This window comes from Nicotiana tabacum, chromosome 12 (assembly GCF_000715075.1).
Source record: "Nicotiana tabacum cultivar K326 chromosome 12, ASM71507v2, whole genome shotgun sequence".
NCBI lineage: Eukaryota > Viridiplantae > Streptophyta > Magnoliopsida > Solanales > Solanaceae > Nicotiana > Nicotiana tabacum.
In genome coordinates, this window is record NC_134091.1 from 14,500,559 (window position 1) to 14,522,851 (window position 22,293).

General features: G+C 39.4%; 1 pseudogene; it reads left to right on the forward strand.

Annotated features, from left to right (window-relative positions):
• LOC107777909 (serpin-ZX-like) overlaps positions 1-22,293 on the forward strand; it is a 31,659-nt pseudogene that overhangs the window by 7,377 nt on the left and 1,989 nt on the right.

Below are 22,293 nucleotides of genomic sequence, written 5' to 3' on the forward strand. Positions count from 1 at the left end.
CGACTCCACAATGATCCGAAGAGAGGGAATTTCGACTTCAGCCGGTATTACAGCTTCCGTCCCATATACCAACAGATAAGGAGTTGCACCAACAGATGTGCGAGCAGTTGTGCGGTATCCCAAAAGAGCAAAAGGTAACTTTTCATGCCATTGTCTCGAACCTTGGATCATTTTCCTAAGAATCTTCTTGATGTTCTTGTTCGCTGCTTCAACGGCTCCATTGGCTTTTGGCCGGTAAGGGGTAGAATGGCGATGCATAATTTTAAATTGCTCGCATACCTCCTTCATCAAATGACTATTGAGATTGGCTGCATTGTCAGTGATAATGGTATTTGGGATACCAAAGCGGCAGATGATGTTGGAATGAACAAAGTCTACCACTGCTTTCTTGGTGACTGCTTTGAAAGTGACGGCCTCCACCCACTTGGTGAAGTAATCAATTGCAACCAAAATGAATCTATGCCCATTTGAAGCCTTTGGCTCAATTGGCCCAATAACATCCATTCCCCAAGCAACGAAAGGCCAAGGAGAGGACATGGGATGCAACTCCGAAGGTGGCGAGTGAATCAGGTCACCATGAATCTGGCATTGGTGACACTTGCGAACAAAACTGAAGCAATCTCGCTCCATTGTAAGCCAATAATACCCTGCCCGCAAAATCTTCTTCGCCAAAACATATCCATTTATGTGAGGTCCGCATACCCCCGAATGCACTTCACTCATGATCCACTCAGCTTCTGTGGCATCTACGCATCTCCACAAGTTCAAATCTGGGGTCCTTTTGTACAAAATTTCCCCATTCAGGAAGAAACCGCTAGCGAGCCTCCTTATAGTTCCTTTTTGATCTCCCTTGGCGTGCTCTGGGTATTCTCTCATTTTCAGGAATCGTTTTATGTCATGATATCATGGTTCACCATCTGGTTCTGTCTCAATTGTATTGCAGTAACCGAGTTGATTCCGAACTTGAATTTCTAGTGGATCGATATGGGTGTTTCCCGGATAAGGGAGCATCGAGGCTAAAGTAGCCAAAGCATCGGCTAGCTCGTTGTGAAACCTGGGAATGTACCTGAACTCGATGGATTTGAATCTTTTGCTCAAATCTTGTACACATTGTCTGTATGGAATAAGCTTGATGTCTCGAGTCTCCCATTCACCTTCGGCTTACCGGATAAGCAAGTTAGAATCTCCCATAACCAATAGTTCATGCACATCCAGATCGAGGGCCATTTTCAAACCCATTATACATGCTTCGTATTCTGCCATATTATTGGTACAGAAGAACTGAAGCCGGGCTATTACAGGGTAATACTATCCAATAGGTGAGATGAGGATTGCCCCGATCCCAACTCCTTTGATATTGACAGCTCCATCAAAATACATTTTCCATAAAGGGTTGTCGTATGGAACTACTTCCTCTATTGAGTTGACCTATTCATCTGGGAAGTATGTGGTAAGTGGCTTGTACTCATCATCAACTGGATTCTCTGCCAAATGATCGGCCAGAACCTATGCTTTCATCGCGGTGCTAGTGACATAGACGATGTCGAACTCTGTGAGCAGGATTTGCCATTTTGCGAGCCTGCTGGTGGGCATTAGCTTTTGGAAGATATACTTCAGAGGATCCATTCTGGATATGAGGTAAGTAGTATAGGCCAAAAGATAATGTCTCAACTTCTGAGCGACCCAAGTCAAGGCACAACATGTCCTTTCTAAAAGGGTGTACTTAACCTCATAATTGGTGAACTTCTTGCTCAAATAATATATTGCTTGTTCCTTTTTGCCTGTCGCATCATGTTGTCCTAGAACGTATCCAAAGGAATTATCCATCACTGATAGATATAAAAACAAAGGCCTACCAGGTTCAGGTGGGACCAGTACATGGGGTTTTGATAGATAATCTTTGATCATGTCAAAAGCATTTTGACAATCGTCTGTCCACTTGATTGCAGCATCCTTTTTCAGCAACTTAAAGATGGGCTCGCACGTGGTTGTGAGCTGAGCAATGAACCTACTGATGTAGTTCAACCTTCCGAGCAAACTCATGACCTCCTTTTTGTTCTTCGGGGGTGGCAGATCTCGAATGGACTTTATCTTAGATGGATCCAATTCGATGCCTCTCTGACTGACTATAAAACCGAGGAGTTTCCCAGATGGAACTCCAAACGCACATTTGGCTGGATTGAGCTTAAGGTCATACCTTCGAAGCCGTTCGAAGAACCTTTTCAAATCATTCACGTGGTCAGCCTGTGTCTTTGATTTTATGATGACATCATCGACATATACTTCAATCTCTTTGTGCATCATGTCGTGAAAAATGGTGGTCATGGCCCTCATGTAAGTTTCCCCTGCATTCTTTAAACCGAATGGCATGACCCTGTAACAATAGGTACCCCACGGAGTGGTGAAAGCGGTCTTTTCTGCATCACCCTCATCCATTAGAATCTGGTGGTACCCAGCATAGCAATCCACGAACGACTGTATCTCATGCTTTGTGCAATTATCTACAAGAATATGGATGTTCGGCAAAGGAAAATTATCCTTCGGACTTGCTTTGTTCAGGTCTCTGTAGTCAACACAGACTCTAGTTTTTCCATCTTTCTTTGGCACGGGCACAACATTTGCCACCCAGTTAGTGTATCGTACGGCTCTGACAACATTGGCGCTCAATTGCTTTATTATTTCCTCTTTGATTTTATCACTCATGCCCGTTTTAAATTTTCGCTGCTTTTGTTAGACTGGTGGAAAATCAGGATACGTGGGAAGCTTATGAACCACTAAATCGACGCTTAAACCAGGCATATCATCATAAGACCAGGCAAACACATCTCTATACTCAAATAAAAGTTGAATCAAGGCATCTCTAGTTTTTTGTTCAGTGCGAATGCTTATCTTTATTTCTCTGACTTCTTCATGACCTCCGATATTAATTGGCTCAGTTTCATTGAGGTTGGGCCTAGGCTTGTTTTCAAATTATTCCAACTCTCTTTTTATTTCATCAAAAACCTTATCTTCATCATATTCGACCTCTTGATGCATTATTTTGAAATTAGACAGCTTTTTGAGATCTGGGCATGAATTCTGCATACATGTCATGTTATTAAAGCCGACATTAACAAAACTGAAATGGAAATAAAATGGCAGGAATTAGGAAAAGGAAAAGATACAAAATACGAAACTGAACTGCATTTCATTGAATTTGAAAGGATAGAAGGATTAACGTCAAAATAAAACAATCATACTAAGATATTTGGATTACAACCCTGAAAGTAACCCAAAGTACAAAATAAAGAAGCTGCAAAAGTCAACTACCAAGAATCCTTCCTTGTGGGGAGAGGAGTTGCTTCCCAGTTATTGAGCATGGTTTTTGGGCCAATTAGTTGCATATCGGCACGACTAGTGCCTTCACCAGCCTGGATCATATTCACTTTAGAAAACATCTGGCTGAGGCCATGGCAAATTTCATCAATGTTTGCATGCGCCGAGGAATTTTGACCATGTTTGAATCGTGGCTCGACAAAAGTGTAGAAAATGTGAGGGATAGGTTGCTGCAAGACCCAACCGTGCTTTTTGCTGTGCTTGGCTTTGTCTTCGTCTACTTGTGTTGGCCTGAATCCTAAATCAAAAGTTATCTTGTTACTGAACGGAGAAATGTGTTATGAAATTCCTTGCAATGATGCACCCAAACCTTTTCCTGGCTCATAACCTTGTCTCATCATAAGTGCAGCCACCATTCCAGATGTGGCAGAGAGACGCGGATGTAGAATGGGTTTTCCTTCCTCAACATGGTTCACAACAACCACTTCGAAAGCCTGTTAGACAATAGACTCATATCCTTCCTTGGCCTCAATACATGGGATTAACGGGTCTTTATAAATGGATGTCTCGTCTTCTCCGTGAACAATAATTTCTTATATGTCGTGCTCGAATTTGAGCATCTGATGCAAGGTGGATGGCACAGCTCGGGCCGTATGGATCCATGGCCTTCCAAGAAGAAAGTTATAAGAAGTTTCTATGTCCACTACTTGGAAGACAATTTCAAAATCAACAGGCCCAATCGTCATGGTGAGGTTGATCTCCCCAATGGTATCTCTCGCCGAGCCATCAAAAGCCCGGATGTGAACATTGCTGGGTCGGATCCTGTTTGTATTGATTTTCATACTTTGCAAGGTAGAGAGGAGGCATACATCTACGCTCGAGCCTCCATCAACCATGACTCGCTTCACATAATGCCCCTCACATTTGACAATCAAGTGCAAAGCCCTATTGTGACCGGACCCCTCCTCAGGAAGTTCATCATCAGTAAAGGAAATTTTGTTCACCTCAAAAAATCTATTGGCCATCTTCTCTAACTGATTCACGGTGGTATTCTCTAAGACATGTGCCTCGTTCAGGATTTTGATTAGTACACAAGCATGCTCTCCTGAGTGTATGGGCAGAGATAACAGAGAGATTTGGACAGGAGTCTTTCTCAGCTGGTCAATGATTGAGTAATCCTGAACTTTCATCTTTTTCAAAAACTCCTCCGCCTCTTCTTCAGTGACCGGTTTCTTTATTGGCATTTGTCCTTCTCTGATTTGCTTAGCCTTCCTCAACTCTTCTGGAGAGTAACACCTCCCTGATCGAGTCAAACCTCTAGTTTCCCCCACTTCTTCTATGATTTCCTTGCTTTTGTAGGTTACTACAGTTTTGTTGTAGTTCCAAGGGATGGTTTTCGTATTTGTTACATGGGGTTGTGTGGCAGGCTTGATCACGATCGGTTCTATTATACCCATCGTATCACCCTGATTCTTCTTTGTGATGGGGTGACCTCCAAGGACGTATAACTTTGGGTTTGGAACATTGGAGCGAACTTCCAACCTCGAGATTTTTGGAACAAATAAAGTTGCCCTCTCTGAGCTCTGGGCACCTTTCACAATCAACGGTGCATCTAAGCTTGGACTTACTTCCAGTTTGGTTCCCTCTTGAATCGTTACCACTGTCATTTCTGCTCGACCAACCGGCTTGTATTCATGATCTCGGCCAATCATTCCCACAAAATGAACATCATTGTGTACTGGCAACGGGTTATTGGTCACATTAGGAGGGTCCTCGCCGTTCGTGACTACAATCAATTTTTCAACAACGAGTCTTTCTATGGCTATTTTTAGGGTCCAACAGTCATCAGTGCTATGCCCCGGAGAACCTGAATGGTATTCACATTTAGCATTTGCTTGAAATCCGTGTGAATCAGGATGCATATGGTGGGGAGTGATGGGTCCAATCACGCCCATCTGCTTCAACGTCTGGAATAGACTAGAGTATGATTCAGCCAATGGAGTAAATTTTTCCACCGGCCTCTGCTCTCGTCCATAATCCTGCCTAGGACGAGCATTGTAGGGTGCCCGAAAATTTTGCTGCTGAGGTCGGGGCAATCTTGGAGCCGGTGCCCGTACCTATTGATTTGGAGGATGAGTATATGATTGAGCATTAAACACTGTATATTGTGGCGGTCCCATGGAGTACTGAGGAATTGGTGGGGGATAGTAATGTTGAGGGTAGCTGGATTGCCCCTGCTGAACTTGCACATAAGGGTGTGATGCCCCTCTTTGAACTTCCTTGGATCCCGAAGTCATCATGGACCCTTCATCTCTCTTCTTTCTATTTGCCAAACTTCCCGACACATTTTGGATAGCTTGGGTGGTGGCTTTGAGAGCAGCTTGACTTACAATTCTGCCAGTCTTGAGGCCATTTTTGACCATTTCTCCTATTTTGATCACTTCCGCAAAAGGTCTACCCATTGCGGACATCATGTTCTGAAAGTAATCAGGCTCTTGGGCCTCCAAAAAAATAGTGATCAACTCGTGGTTATCCATGGGTGGCTTAACTCTAGCTGCTTGCTCCCTCCACTTGATTGCATACTCCGTAAAGCTTTCAATCGGCTTTTTCTTCATATTGGACATGGAATTGCGATCCGGCGCAATATCTATGTTGTGTTGAAATTGTTTGACGAAGGCTTGGGTCATGTCATCCCAGACATGCCAGTGAGAGATATCTTGGTCAATGAACCATTCGGAGGCTACCCCCAAAAGACTTTCCCCAAAATAAGCCATCAGTAATTCTTCTTTTCCACCTGCACCCCTCAGCTGGTTGCAGTACCTTTTCAAATGGGCGATAGGGTCGCCGTGTCCATCATAATTCTCGAATTTTGGGGTCTTAAAACCTGGTGGCAAATGGATGTGAGGGAATATGCATAGATCACTGAACGAAACACTTTTGTGACCCCCTAGTCCCTGTATGTTCTTTATGTTTTGTTCAAGACTTTTCATTTTCCTGGCCATCTCATCCGGCTCAACCGTCTTGGCAGGCTTTTCATTTTCCACTGGTGACTCATACTGAGGAGTCTGATTATATGGAGTCAAGACCCCGAAAGACATGTTTGGAGAGTAGTATTGGCCATCATAAGCATGAGATGGTGGCTCGTTGATTGGCCTCGTCACATGATGTGGAGGCGGGATTGTGTATGCCGGTGCGCCAGACACAACTAGAGGAGTGTTCCTGACCGGTGCGACTGGGGGTCGCACATTAGAGGTACCGGGAGCAACGTGGAGGCTGTAGTTTGGCACATACCCTGGTGGTAAGATTTGTTCGCTCGTTGCATGGGGCGGTGGTTGAGTAGCCAGGGGTACGGTGGAAGTTCCCTCTGAGGGACCACGGGGTGGAGGCTGACCAGACACCCAAGCTTGCTATACATCAGACAATTGCTGTCTTAATTTTCTTATTTCCTCCGACTCTTGTTCAACTGATTGACCCTGGGGGTCGTTACTGATCAACTCGATCTCATCATCGTTAGCCATTACTATTGCTCCCTTAGATCTAGTGAAGTAATGGTGTGTTGCCAGTTTCACCACAAACCAACCACCTTAAGCTTACTTTATAAGAGATAACAAACGTGTTAGGGTTAAGCATTTTATAGATATGAATTACACACAATGTGCCATGCTCCTATCATTGTCACTATTTCTAACATGCTTTTGGAGGCTTCATGTTTCATTCCGGCTTATGAGGTAGCTTCTTATTAACGCTCTTATTTTGATCCCTTATCTTAGAATCATTTAAAAATATTTTGATCGAACCTTTTGTGGGTTGCCTATGTATCATATCGCCGCATGAATCAGATCATTACGTAGTTCAGGGGGAAATAATAATAATTTTGATTTTTTTTGTTTCTTTTTTTTCTTTTTATTTTTTCAAATTGACTTTAAAGACATAAATATGACTGAAAATGCGACGAATATAAAATTAAAAATATGACAAATGCAAAATGAAACTAAAAACTAATTGACTGCACTAAAATTTTAATCTTCAATGGAATTCTTTCTTAAATTGATATCATCAATGGTCTGCATCCCTTGGCCTCCACTCTCCCCCCAATATCTCGTACAAATTCTGAAACACTCCCGGTAATTGTGGAACGAGGGCACGTGCCTGTTGACCAACTTTCTCATTGTTTAGATGACGATGATCGTCATGAATATATGCTACTTTCTCTGCCAATTGAAGTACTTGCTCTCTAGCTTGCCCCATATTCATGTGACAATTCTGCAACCATATCTGGGTAGTGTTGAGGGCGTTACCCATCTCAATCTCACGTCCCTTGTGTTCTTCAATACGTCGGTTTAGCATAGCTCTCTCAATCATCCACTAGCGCCGATCTATCTCAAAATCTGCATGTTGATGACCTCCCTTATGCCTTTTTATTTCTTCCAATTGTGCAAGAAACTGACCCTTTGAGCGTATCCAATGGGCCCTTTCTCTTTCAAACTGCTCTCTCTGCTGATCAAACTCCAATTGTTGTTTGTGCGCATCCTCTTCAATGATACTCAAGTCTTCTTGCAGCTTATGCATTTCAACATTGTTATTCGCCTCAACTCTTCTAACTAAACCAATAGTGCTCGCCAATTCTTCTTCTAAGCGGGCCGCCTCATTTTTAGCATGCTTTAGATCTTTATCCATGCCCTGTAAGATCGATTGATAATCTTTCTCAATATTTAAACGAATCTGAGCGACTCCGGCTTGCAGTTGGGTTTGTTGTTTAGATATCATCCGAGAATGCTCTAATTCCTCTTTTAACCTTTCTATAGCTCTTTGATCATTTCTCCTCATGTTGGATCCTTCAGGCCTATCTCTAAGCGACGAAGGGTCATGAAACCAGGTAATATATTCAGGGATCACCTCTCCATGATCTCGGTCTTCTACCATATCATTCAACTCCGAGACTTTACTTGCATACCAAATTTTCATAATTTCTTCTTCGTCATGAGGTTGATCTTTACCAAAATCATAACAGAACTTGCTCATATCTCGTGTTGGTGGCACCTCCTGTAGTCGTGCAAATTGGTGCATTTCCCGCAGTGGAGCATAAGACTGAACACCATCCAATCCTATGAGTACCAAATAAGAATGGTATGCAGACTCACAAATGACCTCTTTAGAGGAGAACCAATCGTAGTTCCAAGTAATCCGTTTGGCACACAGAGTAAGAAGTAGTTCTTTCCAGGCGCCAATCCCCTCTGGCAAGTCACATTCGTCAATTCTTTTCTGGTGATCATAAGTATGATTGGGCCATAGCTCACTAAAATTAGTGATCGTAGGATAACGATAGAAATGCTCCAAAAATCATATCTGTAACAAAATGTTGCAACCATCAATGTTTCGCGCGCCCATTTTACATCTAGTTAAAGCACGAAAAATGCAAGAAAGAATCATAGGGACCAAAGTATAATCACCCCCTTCTGAGGTCAGAGCCTCAACTACACCTGCCAAGCGGATGTCAATGCGTCCCTCTCTTTCCGGGAAAACTACACGCCCCAAAAAGTGACCATAAATGCAAACCTTCTATGTACCTTCCATGTTTCCTTATCTTCCTTTGATTTCAATTTTCCCACATTCCTTTCAAAATTGCATTCTAGGCCATATAACTGAAATAAAAAGCCCAACTTAACCCATTTGCCTCCTAGACCTTCATATTGTCCGTAATTTATGTTCAAAAGCTTCAGAAACCTACCCTCGTTCATATTTTTTGGTACTATGGGCCTTTGGCGGCAAAGATTGCGGCCCCACCCCTGGAAATGGGCGATTTCCTCCAAGGTCGGAGTCATTTCACACTCGGTAAAACGGAACACATTATTTTCAGGATCCCAGTGCGGAATCAAAGCTTCAATCACATCCGTCCTGGGCTTTATCGTAATCATGTGAACCAAATGTCTCAAGTATTTCTTTATCTGGTTTCGCTCATATTCCTTAAAGTCTCTCCACCAATCCCACAACAACTGTGGTATCTGATCGACAATGAGAAAATCCGGTGTACCTTCTAATCTGGGCCTCTTTTCAGACTTACCTCTTTCCCCACTCATGGTATACCTATCTACCCAGACACGGGGTTAGGCTTTGATCAAAAATATTATTGACACACAAAAATTTTGATTTCTCGGGTTTTGACTCTATAAAAGAATATAAATAAATAAATAAAGAAAAGCTAAACTGTGGGACCATAAAAAAAATATTTTTGGATTTAGTATTTTTTTTTCTAAGGAAAGAATTATAAATAGGGAATTAAAGAAAAGGAAAATATTTTTGATTTTTTTTAAAAAAAAATTGGGGCCGGAACCGATGAGGTTTGCCTACGTATCTCACATCCGGTAAGAATCAGACCCGCGTAGTTCGGTCAAAATCGATTATGTTCTTCTTTTTTTTATGAAAATTAATCTTTAAGAACCATATGCACTAAACCACATCATTTTTTCTCTCTTCGTTCAACCGATATATGCTAAAGTCGGTCGACAGGCAAGCCTCCCAAATAATGCAACAAGTAGCACATAACATGACATAATGGTCTCCACAAGGTACCTGTCCTAAAACAGAACTTGGCCCATGAGTCGAGCGCTGCTAAGTCAAATGCACATGATGCAAATAAAGCGTTAGCCTACTATGGATATTCATTGCTTGTGGCTTGTTCTTCTAAGTTTGTAAATCCTAAAGGAAATGGTATCTAGACCTAGCTTACCCGGGCGGACAACCCGAGCCGAGGAGCGTCAAGCGTCACCAGTAGTAGAACAGCACTGGCTAGCTAACGGCTCTCCCGCCTAAACACGTGTGACTAAATCCTTCACCAGAAGCTGGTAGGCTAACTGGCTTTATCTCAAGACAGAAATTTTGTGATGCTGGTATGCAAACACAACATAACTAATTATCAGAAGACTCAGAGGGATGCGAGAGAGGATAAAATTTATATGTACAGTTCAATAATATCAAAACGGTAAAAGCTGTACAAATAACACATTTGGCCCAAATAAATCACAATATATACAAAAATTAATAAAGCTAAATAAAGTCAATGTACAAGCTCGAATTCTTGAAATCCCCAGCAGAGTCGCCAGAGCTGTCGTACCCCTTTTAGACCCCCAAAAGATATATATGTCATATGGCTTGGGTTAAAGAGTTTTTTCAATTAAAGTGACAAACTTGAGTAGGGATTATTTTACTTATAGAGTCGCCACTTGGAATTAAGTTTTGGGGTGTTCCAAGTCACCTTTTATTTGAATCCCTAGTCAAAGGAAGGTTTGACTCTATTATTATTGGTCTGTGAAAACAAAGTCAGGGTAAGAAATTCTGTTGACCGGGGATAAGATGTAAGGCATTCCCCGAGTCCCGTGGTTCTAGCACGGTCGCTCAACTATTAATAATTGACCTAATTATCTAATTTATTACATGTTTTAAACCTATTGTGCATTTTTAACCTTTTAAACCACTTTTAATGCTTATGGAATTTGTATGAACGAGTCGCGATATCACGTACTTGTTTGTTTTTGTACATATTGGGAATCACGTCACGTGAAACGCACCCACGATTCACAACATGTTAATTTTTATTATTATTTGAAGTTATGGTCGAGTCACGTGAAACGCACACTCGGATTGGGGATTATGTATCATGACTATGCCACAGGAATCGTATCTATAATCACGATATTTTATTGTTAATCGCGCCTAAAGCAAGCTAAGATGTTCATTAATTATTTTCCTAAAGCTAATTTGAGATTATTATAAGGCCAAGATCAAAGCTTTACTGGGATTTAGTCGTACAGTTTTAAGAGCAGTTTCATGATCTTTCTGTAAGCTATAGCAATTATCCATAGCACACCTGCCACACCATGGATAAAGAAAATTACCAACTATGCTTCATCTCATTAAGAGAATAAATGATATTAGTTTTTCTGTTTAGCTCCAACTATACTTGCTACAGTCATTTTAGAAACATCATATGGCACCGTGACAGATCAAAGCTTTACTTGGCCCAAGAACTCCACAAAACAGTAAACTTATAACCAACTTTAAATGTATGGATGCATGAAATTAATAACCTTTACTCCTATATTAAAACATGTGTCCAAATATAGATATAGATAAAACTAAAGATAAAGTAGGATCAATTAATTAAATACTAAGAGATATAAACAACTGAAAACGAAGGCATGATAAAGCATATACTAGCATTTAAGAACGTATCTACAGTGTTATTCATAAAGTTTTAAGAGATTAGTTAATACTTTAAAATTGACACTCCAATGAACTTCACCATGAGGTTTTAGCAAACAGTTTCCATGGACAGAAGCAAAAATGATATCCAAAGTTAGCAATATCACAGAAGGCAAAAGTCGTACTTTGTATTAAATGAATTTGAGGTTGAAAAAACTTACATCTGTGCGAGCCAAACAAACCCCGACTATCGAAACGAAAATCAAACAAGAAATTAGCAAAGCCGGAACCTCGAAGGCGAAACTACTCCGGCGACCTCGATAGAGCTCAAACTAAAAAAAATGTTGTTGAGTTACGTGGAAAAGGGGGACTGCTTTAAGCTCGTTTCGGGAGATCTCTTGGGGTGACGTTTTGGGCTGATTCAAGGTGGTTAAAAGGGCTGCTTTAATTGAGTTTTACATGGGTTTGGGGCTGGTTTGAGCTAGAGTTTTAGATCTAAAAATGGTGGTCGTTTTTAGTCATTTTCGCCTGCTCTTTGCTGGGATGCTGGTGGTGTTTATTGGAGTTGATAGAGGGAATGAGGGCAGCGGCTGGAATCAGTCTTTCTCCTAGGGTTCGGCGGATGTGTATTGTGTTTTCATCGTGTCATTTTTTCAGGTAGTAGTTTTTATCTATGGATGTTGTGATTTGTTTTTTTTGAGGAAGAAGAAAAAGTCCCCTTTTTGGGGGTGGTGCCGCTCCTGGTTTTTTTTTATGGGGGAGGGTTCTGTCCGTCTCCTTTAGGGAATAGGGAATATGTGGGGGGTTGTGAGCGGGGACAAGCATGGGGGACAAAGCATGGGGGACAAAGAAAAGTGGAGTAGGGCCACGCCTGAGAAAATGGGAGCGGAAAATACGGTAAAAAATTAGGTGCTCACAGTGTGGATGGATCTGCAGGAATGTTTTGACAAGGTGAATGAGACACGTTTCTATAATTTTCACAAGGAAATTGCTACTCTAAATCAAGATACTACATCTATCTCTGTTTACTACTTGAAGCTCAAAGATCTTTGGGATGTGACTGTGTCTGTAGTACCTACTCCTGGCTGTGACTATGTTAAGACAAAAGAATTTATTGTGCATTTACGAAAACAGAAGGTGTATCAATTTCTAATGGGCCTAAATGACTCTTACTCTCAAGCTCGTAGTCAAATTCTAATGATGAAACCCTTACCAACAGTAAATCAAGCTTATGCTATGCTCATGAGTGATGAAAGTCAGAGAACTATAGCAGCCACTGCTGGAGTGTTAGGATCTGCTCCTAATGTAAACATAAATGCCTATGACTCTACTGCCCTATACAGTGCTAAGCCTAATTTCAATCCAAAGTTTAGGAATAATTACAATGTCCAGTGTGAGTTCTGTAAAATGAAAGGCCACAGTAAAGAAAACTGCTACAAAATCATAGGATATCCACAAGACTATAAGTTTAAAAAGAAAGGGGGAGCTGGAGCATACAATGCTATGATTGAACCTAGTCATGTTGTGCTTTTGCACACAAATCATGTCTCTCAGAACAGGTCAATGACATCTATGCCAATGCAACCTATGCCTATGTATCAAGGTCATCAGTATGTGAGCCAAGTTACTGAAGGATTACAGGGTCAAGGGATCTCAAGCACTCAGAATCAGGAAGGTACTTCACAACCTCAGGGATCAACAAATATTGCTCCACAAGGTGGTGGTTTTCCCTTCACCAAGGAACAATATGATGAGATAATGAAAATTTTGAACAATACACCAAGTTACTCAAATGCAGTAGGTATTGATACCTCTCTTTTAACATCCACTAACTCACAAGAACAAGAATGGATAATTGATACAGGTGCAACAAATCATATGGTGTCAGATGTTAACTTACTAACCAAAACCTCCCTAATCATACCTTCTAAGTATAGAAGAGTTCTACTACCGAATGGAGATGTTACTCAAGTTACTCAGATTGGAGATATTCATATTTCAGATAGAAGCACTCTTAAAGAAGTGCTTTATGTCCCTCAATTCAAATTCAACTTATTGTCAGTCTCCAAGGTGACAAGAGATCTAAAATGCTTTGCTTCCTTTTATCCTGATTTCTGTATATTTCAGGATCTCTTCAGTTGCAAGGTGAGGGAGATTGGTAGGGAAAGAGATGGCCTATACTTTCTGCAGAAATATAGGGCCAAGAAGCTTACCGCAGTTGCCCTAGTTGCAGCTGGAATAAAGTCAAGAACTACTGATATTACTTTGTGGCATAAAAGACTAGGTCATATCTCTAGTGTGGTACTCAGAAGACTGTTTCCTGCTAAACTAGCTAGTATTACTGATACTATCAATAAATGCACTGTATGTCCATGTGCTAAACAAACTAGGTTATCATTTCCTACTAGTTGTATTAAGAGCACTGATGCATTTGATCTAATTCATGTGGATGTTTAGGGTCCTTACAAGTATGCAACCTTTGATGGAAATAAGTACTTCTTGACTGTTGTTGATGATTTTACTAGAATGACTTGGTTGTTTCTTTTGAAGTTAAAATCTGATGTATGTGTTGTACTTGCTTAGTTTATTATGTTTGTTCAAACTCAATTTAACAAAACCTTGAAGGTAGTCAGATCTGTTAATGGATCTGAATTTTTTAACTCTGTATGCAACACCTTGTTCCAGAAATATGGCATTATCCATTAGAAGACATGTGCTTACACCCCTTAGCAGAATGGAGTTGCTGAGAGGAAACACAGGCATATCCTGGAGGTGACTAGAGCCTTAAGGTTTCAGGCCAATATTCCTATTAAGTACTGGGGTCATTGTGTTCTTGCAGCAGTATATATTATTAATAGAATGCCATCTTCTGTACTCAATGGCCTATCTCCCTTTGAGTTGTTGTATGGTAGAGCACCCACTTTGGACCATCTGAGAGTTCTTGGATGTCTGTGTTATGCCAAACAGATTTAGGAGACAAACAAACTTCTTCCTAGAGCTAAAACTACTGTCCTTATGGGGTTTTCTAATACTCAAAAGGGTTATATTTTGTTAGATTTGGATACTCATTGCTTTCTCATTAACAGAGATATTTCCTTCAGGGAAGATGTTTTCCCTTTCAAGGACTCTTCAACATTCTATACCACATGTGTTCTTGCCCCCTGAATCTTCTATTGTTGATGCTGGGCTCACCTCACCTCCCTCTTCTATTGATTCTGACCATCCAGCTAGCAGATCAGAACATGACTTATCTATACAACACCACTCAGCATCAGAACTAGTTCCAGCAACCTTGCCTTGTCAGGACCTCAGCTTCCCTAGTCTGAGGAGATCATCAAGGACCAGACAAGCTCCTATTTGGATAAAAGACTTTGTGTTTTTGCCAGGACACAAGTATGTGCCTTACTCTATTTCCAACTATGTATCATATGATGGACTCTCTCCTACATATCATGCCTATCTAGATGCCTTTTCCACTATAGTGGAACCTACCTCCTTTGAAGAAGATGTTAAAGATCTTAGGTGGTGGATGCTATGCAGGCTGAGATTGCTGCCTTAGAATCTAATCATACTTGGGATGTGGTCTCCTTGCCTGATGGCAAAATTACTATTGGGTGCAAATGGATATACAAAGTAAAGTACAAGGCCTCAGGTGAGGTAGAAAGATTCAAGGCCAGGCTTGTGGCCAAAGGGTATAGCCAGCAAGAGGGAATTGATTATCAGGAAATATTTAGTCTAGTGGTTAAAATGGTTACAGTCAGATCTGTTCTTGCAGTTGCTGCTTCTGAGCATTGGCACATTCATTAGATGGATGTGTACAATGCCTTTCTACAGGGTGACTTATATGATGAGATATATATGACTCTGCATCAAGGCTTTCAGAGTCAGGGGGAGAGTAGACCAACATGTAGACTCTTGAAATCCTTGTATGTCCTCAAACAGGCACCAAGACAGTGGAATGCTAAGTTGTCTGAAGCACTGGGGCACTTAGGCTTTATGCAGAGTCAACATGATCACTCCTTATTTGTAAAAGGGACAGGCAACCACACTGTCATCATCTTGGTCTATGTGGATAATATGCTTCTAACTGGACCTGATCTGACACTAATAAATGAGGTAAAAACTAAGCTACAACTGACTTTTAAGATGAAAGACTTAGGAGAGTTGAAATACTTCCTTGGCATTGAATTTGCCAGGTCACAACAAGGTATTCTGATGCATCAAAGGAAATACACACTAGAACTCATCTCTAAGCTTGGACTGGGAGCTGCAAAGCCTGCAGTTACACTTATTGAAGCTAATGTCAAGCTTACTACTAAGGAATATGATGAACACATTGGTGTTCTTGAGGGCACAACAGATGAAACCTTGACAGACCCCAGCAAGTACCAGAGGCTACTAGGAAAGCTACTCTACTTGATAGTCACACGACCAGACATAGCGTATAGTGTTTAGACATTGAGTCAATTTATGCAGAAGCCAAAGCGGTCTCATATGGAAGCTGCACAAAGAGTGGTCAGGTATTTGAAAGGGCATCCTGGACAAGGCATACTGCTGTCTAGCAGAAAGGAGAACACTATTACAACATATTGTGATGCTGGCTGGGCAGCATGTCCTCTCACAAGGAAATCTGTAACTAGATTCTTTATCAAGTATGGTGAGTCATTAGTGTCCTATAAGTCAAAGAAAGAAAGCATTATTTCCATTAGCTCAGCAGAATCAGAGTATAGGAGCATTGCATCAACAGTAGCAGAGTTAGTTTGGATATTTGGATTATTCAAGGATATTGGAGTAGCTGTTGAACTTCCTGTGAACATACTCACAGACAGCAAAGCAACAATTCAAATAGCTGCCAATCCAGTATTCCATGAACGCACTAAACACATCGAAATCGACTGTCATTTTATAAGAGAAAAGATATAGAATGGGCTGGTGAGGACTGAATATATAGCAACTCACGAACAACTAGCAGATATCCTAACCAAGGGCTTAACCAAAGTTCAACATGACTATTTGTTGTCCAAGCTAGGGATACTTGATATCTTCATACCACCTAGCTTGAGGGGGAGTGTTGAGGAGAAAGGTGTAACCTAATAATGAGAGGTGGTTTAGTTTATTTATGTATGATAAGTCAGTTAGTGAGTTAATGAGATAGTTAGTTAGTTTGTTATAGTAGTGGGAAGTCACACGTGTATATATATGTGTACATGTAAGAGATACAGAGTGTGTGGAATAGAAATTTTTCCACTGATACATTCATTTTTCTCTCAGATATTTCTTCTTCTTCTTCTCTTCTTCTCTTCTCCCTCTAGCTAGGGTTTCTGCAGGTGATCAATCACCAAACTTCAGCATAAAGGAGAATGTACCAAAATAGCCATCCACTTAATCTGTTAAACTAAAAATAGTCGACCCACCTAATCTATCAAACTAAAAATAGCCCATGGATATATGATATATATGTATCATTTTTGTGTATTAAATATATAATTTATGTATACCGGCTAGAAAAAATAAATATTGAATCTGGCTGGCTATAAAAATCCTAAAGATGATAAACCATTTTGCATATAGTATATGCTAACAAAGTATTTATGAGGCATGCTGAATCTTTTCAAATTATTAAGAACATAGATATATTTATTGGAGTCAATTACTTACCTCATCAATCAACTTTCCGAAATTATCTACCAAAGTCATCTTTATTTACTTTGTAAGCAAAGTCATTTAACTATGCATATAGCACTTAGAAGGTCACTCAACCAAATCTATCAAACTTTTGATCGCCAAATACCTATTTTACCCTTTAAATTATCAACTTTTATCTTCTTTTTTATTTTTTGCTTTTTTAATATTATGATTTTTTTCTTCTTTTAATGCATATATAATGTCGAAATAATAATATTATTGAGCATAATATTCAAGAATATGTAATGTCTATTACAAAAATACCTTTATTTAAATAATTATTTTCTATAGTACGTGCATGGAATATATATTTTAAAAATTTTATTTTCTTTCATTCTCAATTGTGTAAATAATTTTTTGACTTTTTTTTGTTAATATCAAAATTATTATTACGAATAAATTGTTCTAATTAACTTTCTACTATGCTCAATATTTTATTATTCCAACATTGTATATGCTTAAATACTATTTTAATTTTTTTAATCTATAAATAAAATTTATATTTTCTAAGGTAAGTCCATAATATAAATTAAAAAGAGAAAAATTATTATATTAAAAATCTAAAAAAATAAAAAAAAGAAGAAGATAGAAGTTGATAATTTAAAGGGTAAAATAGGTATTTGGCGATAAAATTTTTGAGAAATTTAGTTGAGTGACCTTCTGAGTGCTATTAGCATTGTTAAGTCCGTTTGTTGTTATAAACGGAAAAAAGATGACTTTGGTATATGATTTCGGATAGTTGAGTAACTATTTGAGTAATGGACTTTATTTATTGTGCTTTTCCAACGTAATGTTACTCACTCTGCTCCATTTGTGGAGCTTTTTACTTTTCGAGATCTTTAAAGCTATATTGGATTAGATTAACTCAATATTTTAAAGTTAAAAGTTAGATATTCAAAGTTGTAAATCTTCTCATACATAAGATGAAAAAATGCATTTCAAAATATCGGTCAAAATTTACATAGTTTTAAACTCGAAAAAAAAAGAGGTTCAAATCGGGAACGGCTGGAGTTTAAGATACGAACCAACATAAAGCATCTTTTCTAATCCGTCTAGTAGCCTGGTCTGATGTTATGTTCCCTGTTTGTTTTAACTTATAATTTAAGGCTGATGAAGTTGCCAACGAAGACAATAAGTGGGCTAAAGAGAAAACTAATGGTCTCATCAAAGAGATTCTTCCTCCTGGTGCTGTCGGCTACACGACTAGGCTCATATTATATTTCAAAGGAGAATGGGTAAAGAAGTTCAAATGCTTCAGAAACAAAAGACTATGAGTTCTATCTCCTCAATGGAACATCTATTAAAGCACCCAGTTAAGATCGGGAACTCGGGTAGTGCGGAATTTAGCCAAACAACGGTATAATGACAATAACAAAGACAATGGAAGTTGATAATAACGGCAATTAAAGAATATAAAGAAGACACAAATTTAACGTGATTCGGTCAAGGTGATCTACGTCCAAAGCGGAGAGGAGCAATTTCACTATACCAACAAAAGTACAAAAAAGAGTACAAAAAAGAGTACAAAATTAGAGTAAATACTCTAATTAATCTCAGATACCCCAAGAGAATAACCTCACAAGATCACTCCAAAAAAAGGGTTCACACAAGTGTTTCCCAACAATCACTCTCTTACAAAATACTCTATAGTGAAATAAAGGAGGAGAAAGAAAGACAAGAGTGAAAAGCTCTTGAATTGGTGTGTTTGCAAATGAGGAGAAACTCCTCTATTTATAACAAGAAATCCTTGGCCTAATAATGGATATTATGTCATGGAAAATGTCATGATCCACAAATTTTTTTATAATGGATATTACGTCATGGCAAATGTTATAAAAATTTGGTCATATTACAAATCTCCACCTTGGCCTAATTTCAGCTTATATATAGTAAATTTGCTTCACGTTCTCCGCAAAAACCCCAATGGGCAAAATTATTCTTCGTAAATACCAATCAAGTTCAGGCAAAGCTTGAACTTGGATACTGGAAGAGGTTTTGTAAACATGTTAGCAGGATTGTCTATAGTGTTGATCTTCTGAACAGAGACTTTTCCTTCAACAATGGTTTCTCGGATGAAATGATACTTTATATCAATGTGCTTCGTCCTCTCATGATACATTTGATCTTTAGTCAAGTGAATGATACTTTGACTATCACAGAAAATTGTAATACCACCTTGGTATAAACTGAGTTCCGCAAATAGACCCTTCAACCATAAAGCTTCTTTGATCGCCTCGGTCACTGTCATATATTCTGCTTCGGAAGTAGATAAAGCTACTACACGTTGTAATGTAGCTTTCCAACTAATAGCGCAACCACCGATGCAAAGTACATAGCCTGTCAGTGATCTTCTTTTGTCAAGATCACCTGCATAATCTGAGTCTACAAAACCAACCAAAGTGTTAGTATTTCTCCCAAACTCCAAACATGTGTTTGAAGTACCTCGCAAGTATCTGAGAATCCATTTCACAGCATGCCAATGTGCTTTACCAGGGCAATCCATATACCGGCTTACCACGCTCACTGCTTGTGAAATGTCTGGACGTGTACAAACTATTGCATACATAATACTGCCGACTGCACTGAAATAAGGAACATGTGCCATGTACCTCTCTTCTTCCTCTGACTGCGGGGACTGAGCAGATGATAACTTAAAATGAGCAGCAAGAGGGGCACTAACTGGTTTAGCATCTTTCATGCCAAACCTCTCCAAGACTTTCTCCAAGTACTTCTTCTGGGTCAGAAATAACATGTTGGCTTTTCGATCTCTTTTGATCTCCAAGCCAAGGATTTTCTTAGCTGCTCCCAAATCTTTCATCTCAAATTCACTTTTCAGGTGACTTTTCAAATTGTGAATTTCTGTTAAATCCTTAGCAGCAATGAGCATGTTATCAACATATAATAATAGGTACACAAATGAACCATCATTTAACTTCCGGAAGTAAACACAACTATCATACATGCTCCTCGAATAACCATGACCCAATATAAAGGAATCAAACCTTTTATACCATTGTCTTGGAGACTGTTTTAATCCTTACAAGGATTTCTTCAACAAGCAAATATGATCTTCTTTTCCTTCAATTTCAAATCCTTCGGGTTGATGCATGTATATTTGTTCCTCAAGTTCGCCATGTAAGTAAGCTGTCTTAACATCAAGTTGTTCTAATTCCAAATCATACATGGCAACGAAGGTAAGCAAGACACGGATAAAGCTATATTTAACAACATGTGAGAAAATATCATTAAAATCAACTCCTTATACCTGACTATAGCCCTTTGCAACTAATCGTGCCTTATACCTCGCATCCTCAACCCCTGGAATGCCATCCTTTTTCTTGAAGACCCATTTGCAACCAACAATTTTTTTTCCTGATGGCGGCTTCACAAGAGACCAAGTACCATTCTTGTGGAGAGACTCAATTTCTTCATTCATTGCAATCAGCCACTCGGCTGAGTCAGCACCAGAAACTGCTTCTGAATATTTTGATGGTTCTCCAATTTCTTCAGTTTCCTGTGCAACTGAAAATGCAAATGCAACATAATCTCCAAACCTTAATGGTTGTTTACCTTCTCTTCTTGGTCTATGTTTGACTATAGAATACTCCTCTTCTGGTTCAACTTCAGGAGTCTCAACTTCAGGAATTTCAGCTTCAGTCTCAACTTCAGGAGTTTCAACTGTATTTTGCTCCAAAGTTAATGAGTTTGGCTCAAAAGGAATGCCAATCTTAATCTCCACTTGGTTCTGTATACACTTTCCTTTATCTGTATCACAAGAACTGGAAGACTCTTTTCTAGAATGTAACATAGAGGATTCATCAAAGGTTACATCTCTGCTAATTATAAATTTTGGTGCCATGGGATCAGGATACCATAGTTGGTATCCTTTCACCCCAGATGCATACCCAAGGAAAATGCACTTTTTAGCCCTTGGCTCTAATTTTCCATCATTTACATGCATATATGCAGGGCAACCAAATATCTTTAAATCAGAATAATTAGCAGGAGTACCTGACCACACTTCCTCTGGAGTCTTAAAGTTCAAAGGTGCAGAAGGAGCTCGGTTGACAATATAACAAGCTGTAGAGATAGCTTCTGCCCGGCGTTTGTCAACCCAGCATTTGAAATCATACAATGAGCCCTTTACAAAAGAGTTCTATTCATCCTTTCTGCCATACCATTTTACTGAGGTGTCATTCTCACAGTACGATATCGAGCAATTCCTTCATTTTTGCAAAATTTATTGAATTCATCATTACAAAATTCTAAGCCATTATCTATTCTAAGCCGCCTAACCTGTTTTTATGTTTGCTTCTCAATCAAAATTTTACATTCTTTGAAATTTAAGAAAACATCACTTTTATTTTTCAGGAAATAAACCCAAACTTTCCTTGAATAATCATCAATGAAAGTTAACATATACCTGGCACCACCTTTTGATGGGGTACGTGAAGGACCCCAAAGATCTGAATGAATGTAATCCAAAGTACCTTTTATTCAATGAATCACTGGAGATTTGAAGCTGGCTTTTTTCTGCTTCCCGAACACACAATGTTCACAGAACTCCATATTTCTAGTACTTTGGCCACATAAGAGACCTCTTTTTCTGAGGATGGAAAGACCTTTTTCACTCATATGCCCCAATTGCATATGCCACAATTTGGTGATGTCAGAATCTGATTTATCTGATATTGAAACTGCAGCAGCACCTGTAACACTAGATCCCAAAAGAGTATACAATGTACCTGATCTGCGTGCTTTCATGATCATAAGAGTACCATGAGAAATTTTCAGAACTCCACTTTCACCTGTGTACTTGTACCCAAGAGATTCTAGAGTGCCCAAAGAGATGAGATTTTTCTTCAACTCAGGAACATGTCTAACATCGGTGAGAGTTCTCACCACATCATCGTGCATTTTGATTCGGACTGTACCTTTTCCAATAACTTTGCAACTCCACCTCCAATAGATTCATATGTGGTAAATAAATCACGACTGAGACACATATGATAAGAACAACCTGAATCTAAAATCCACTCATTGTTAGATTTGAAACTATTATTAGTTGCTAAAAAAATAGTTCCCTCAGTCTCA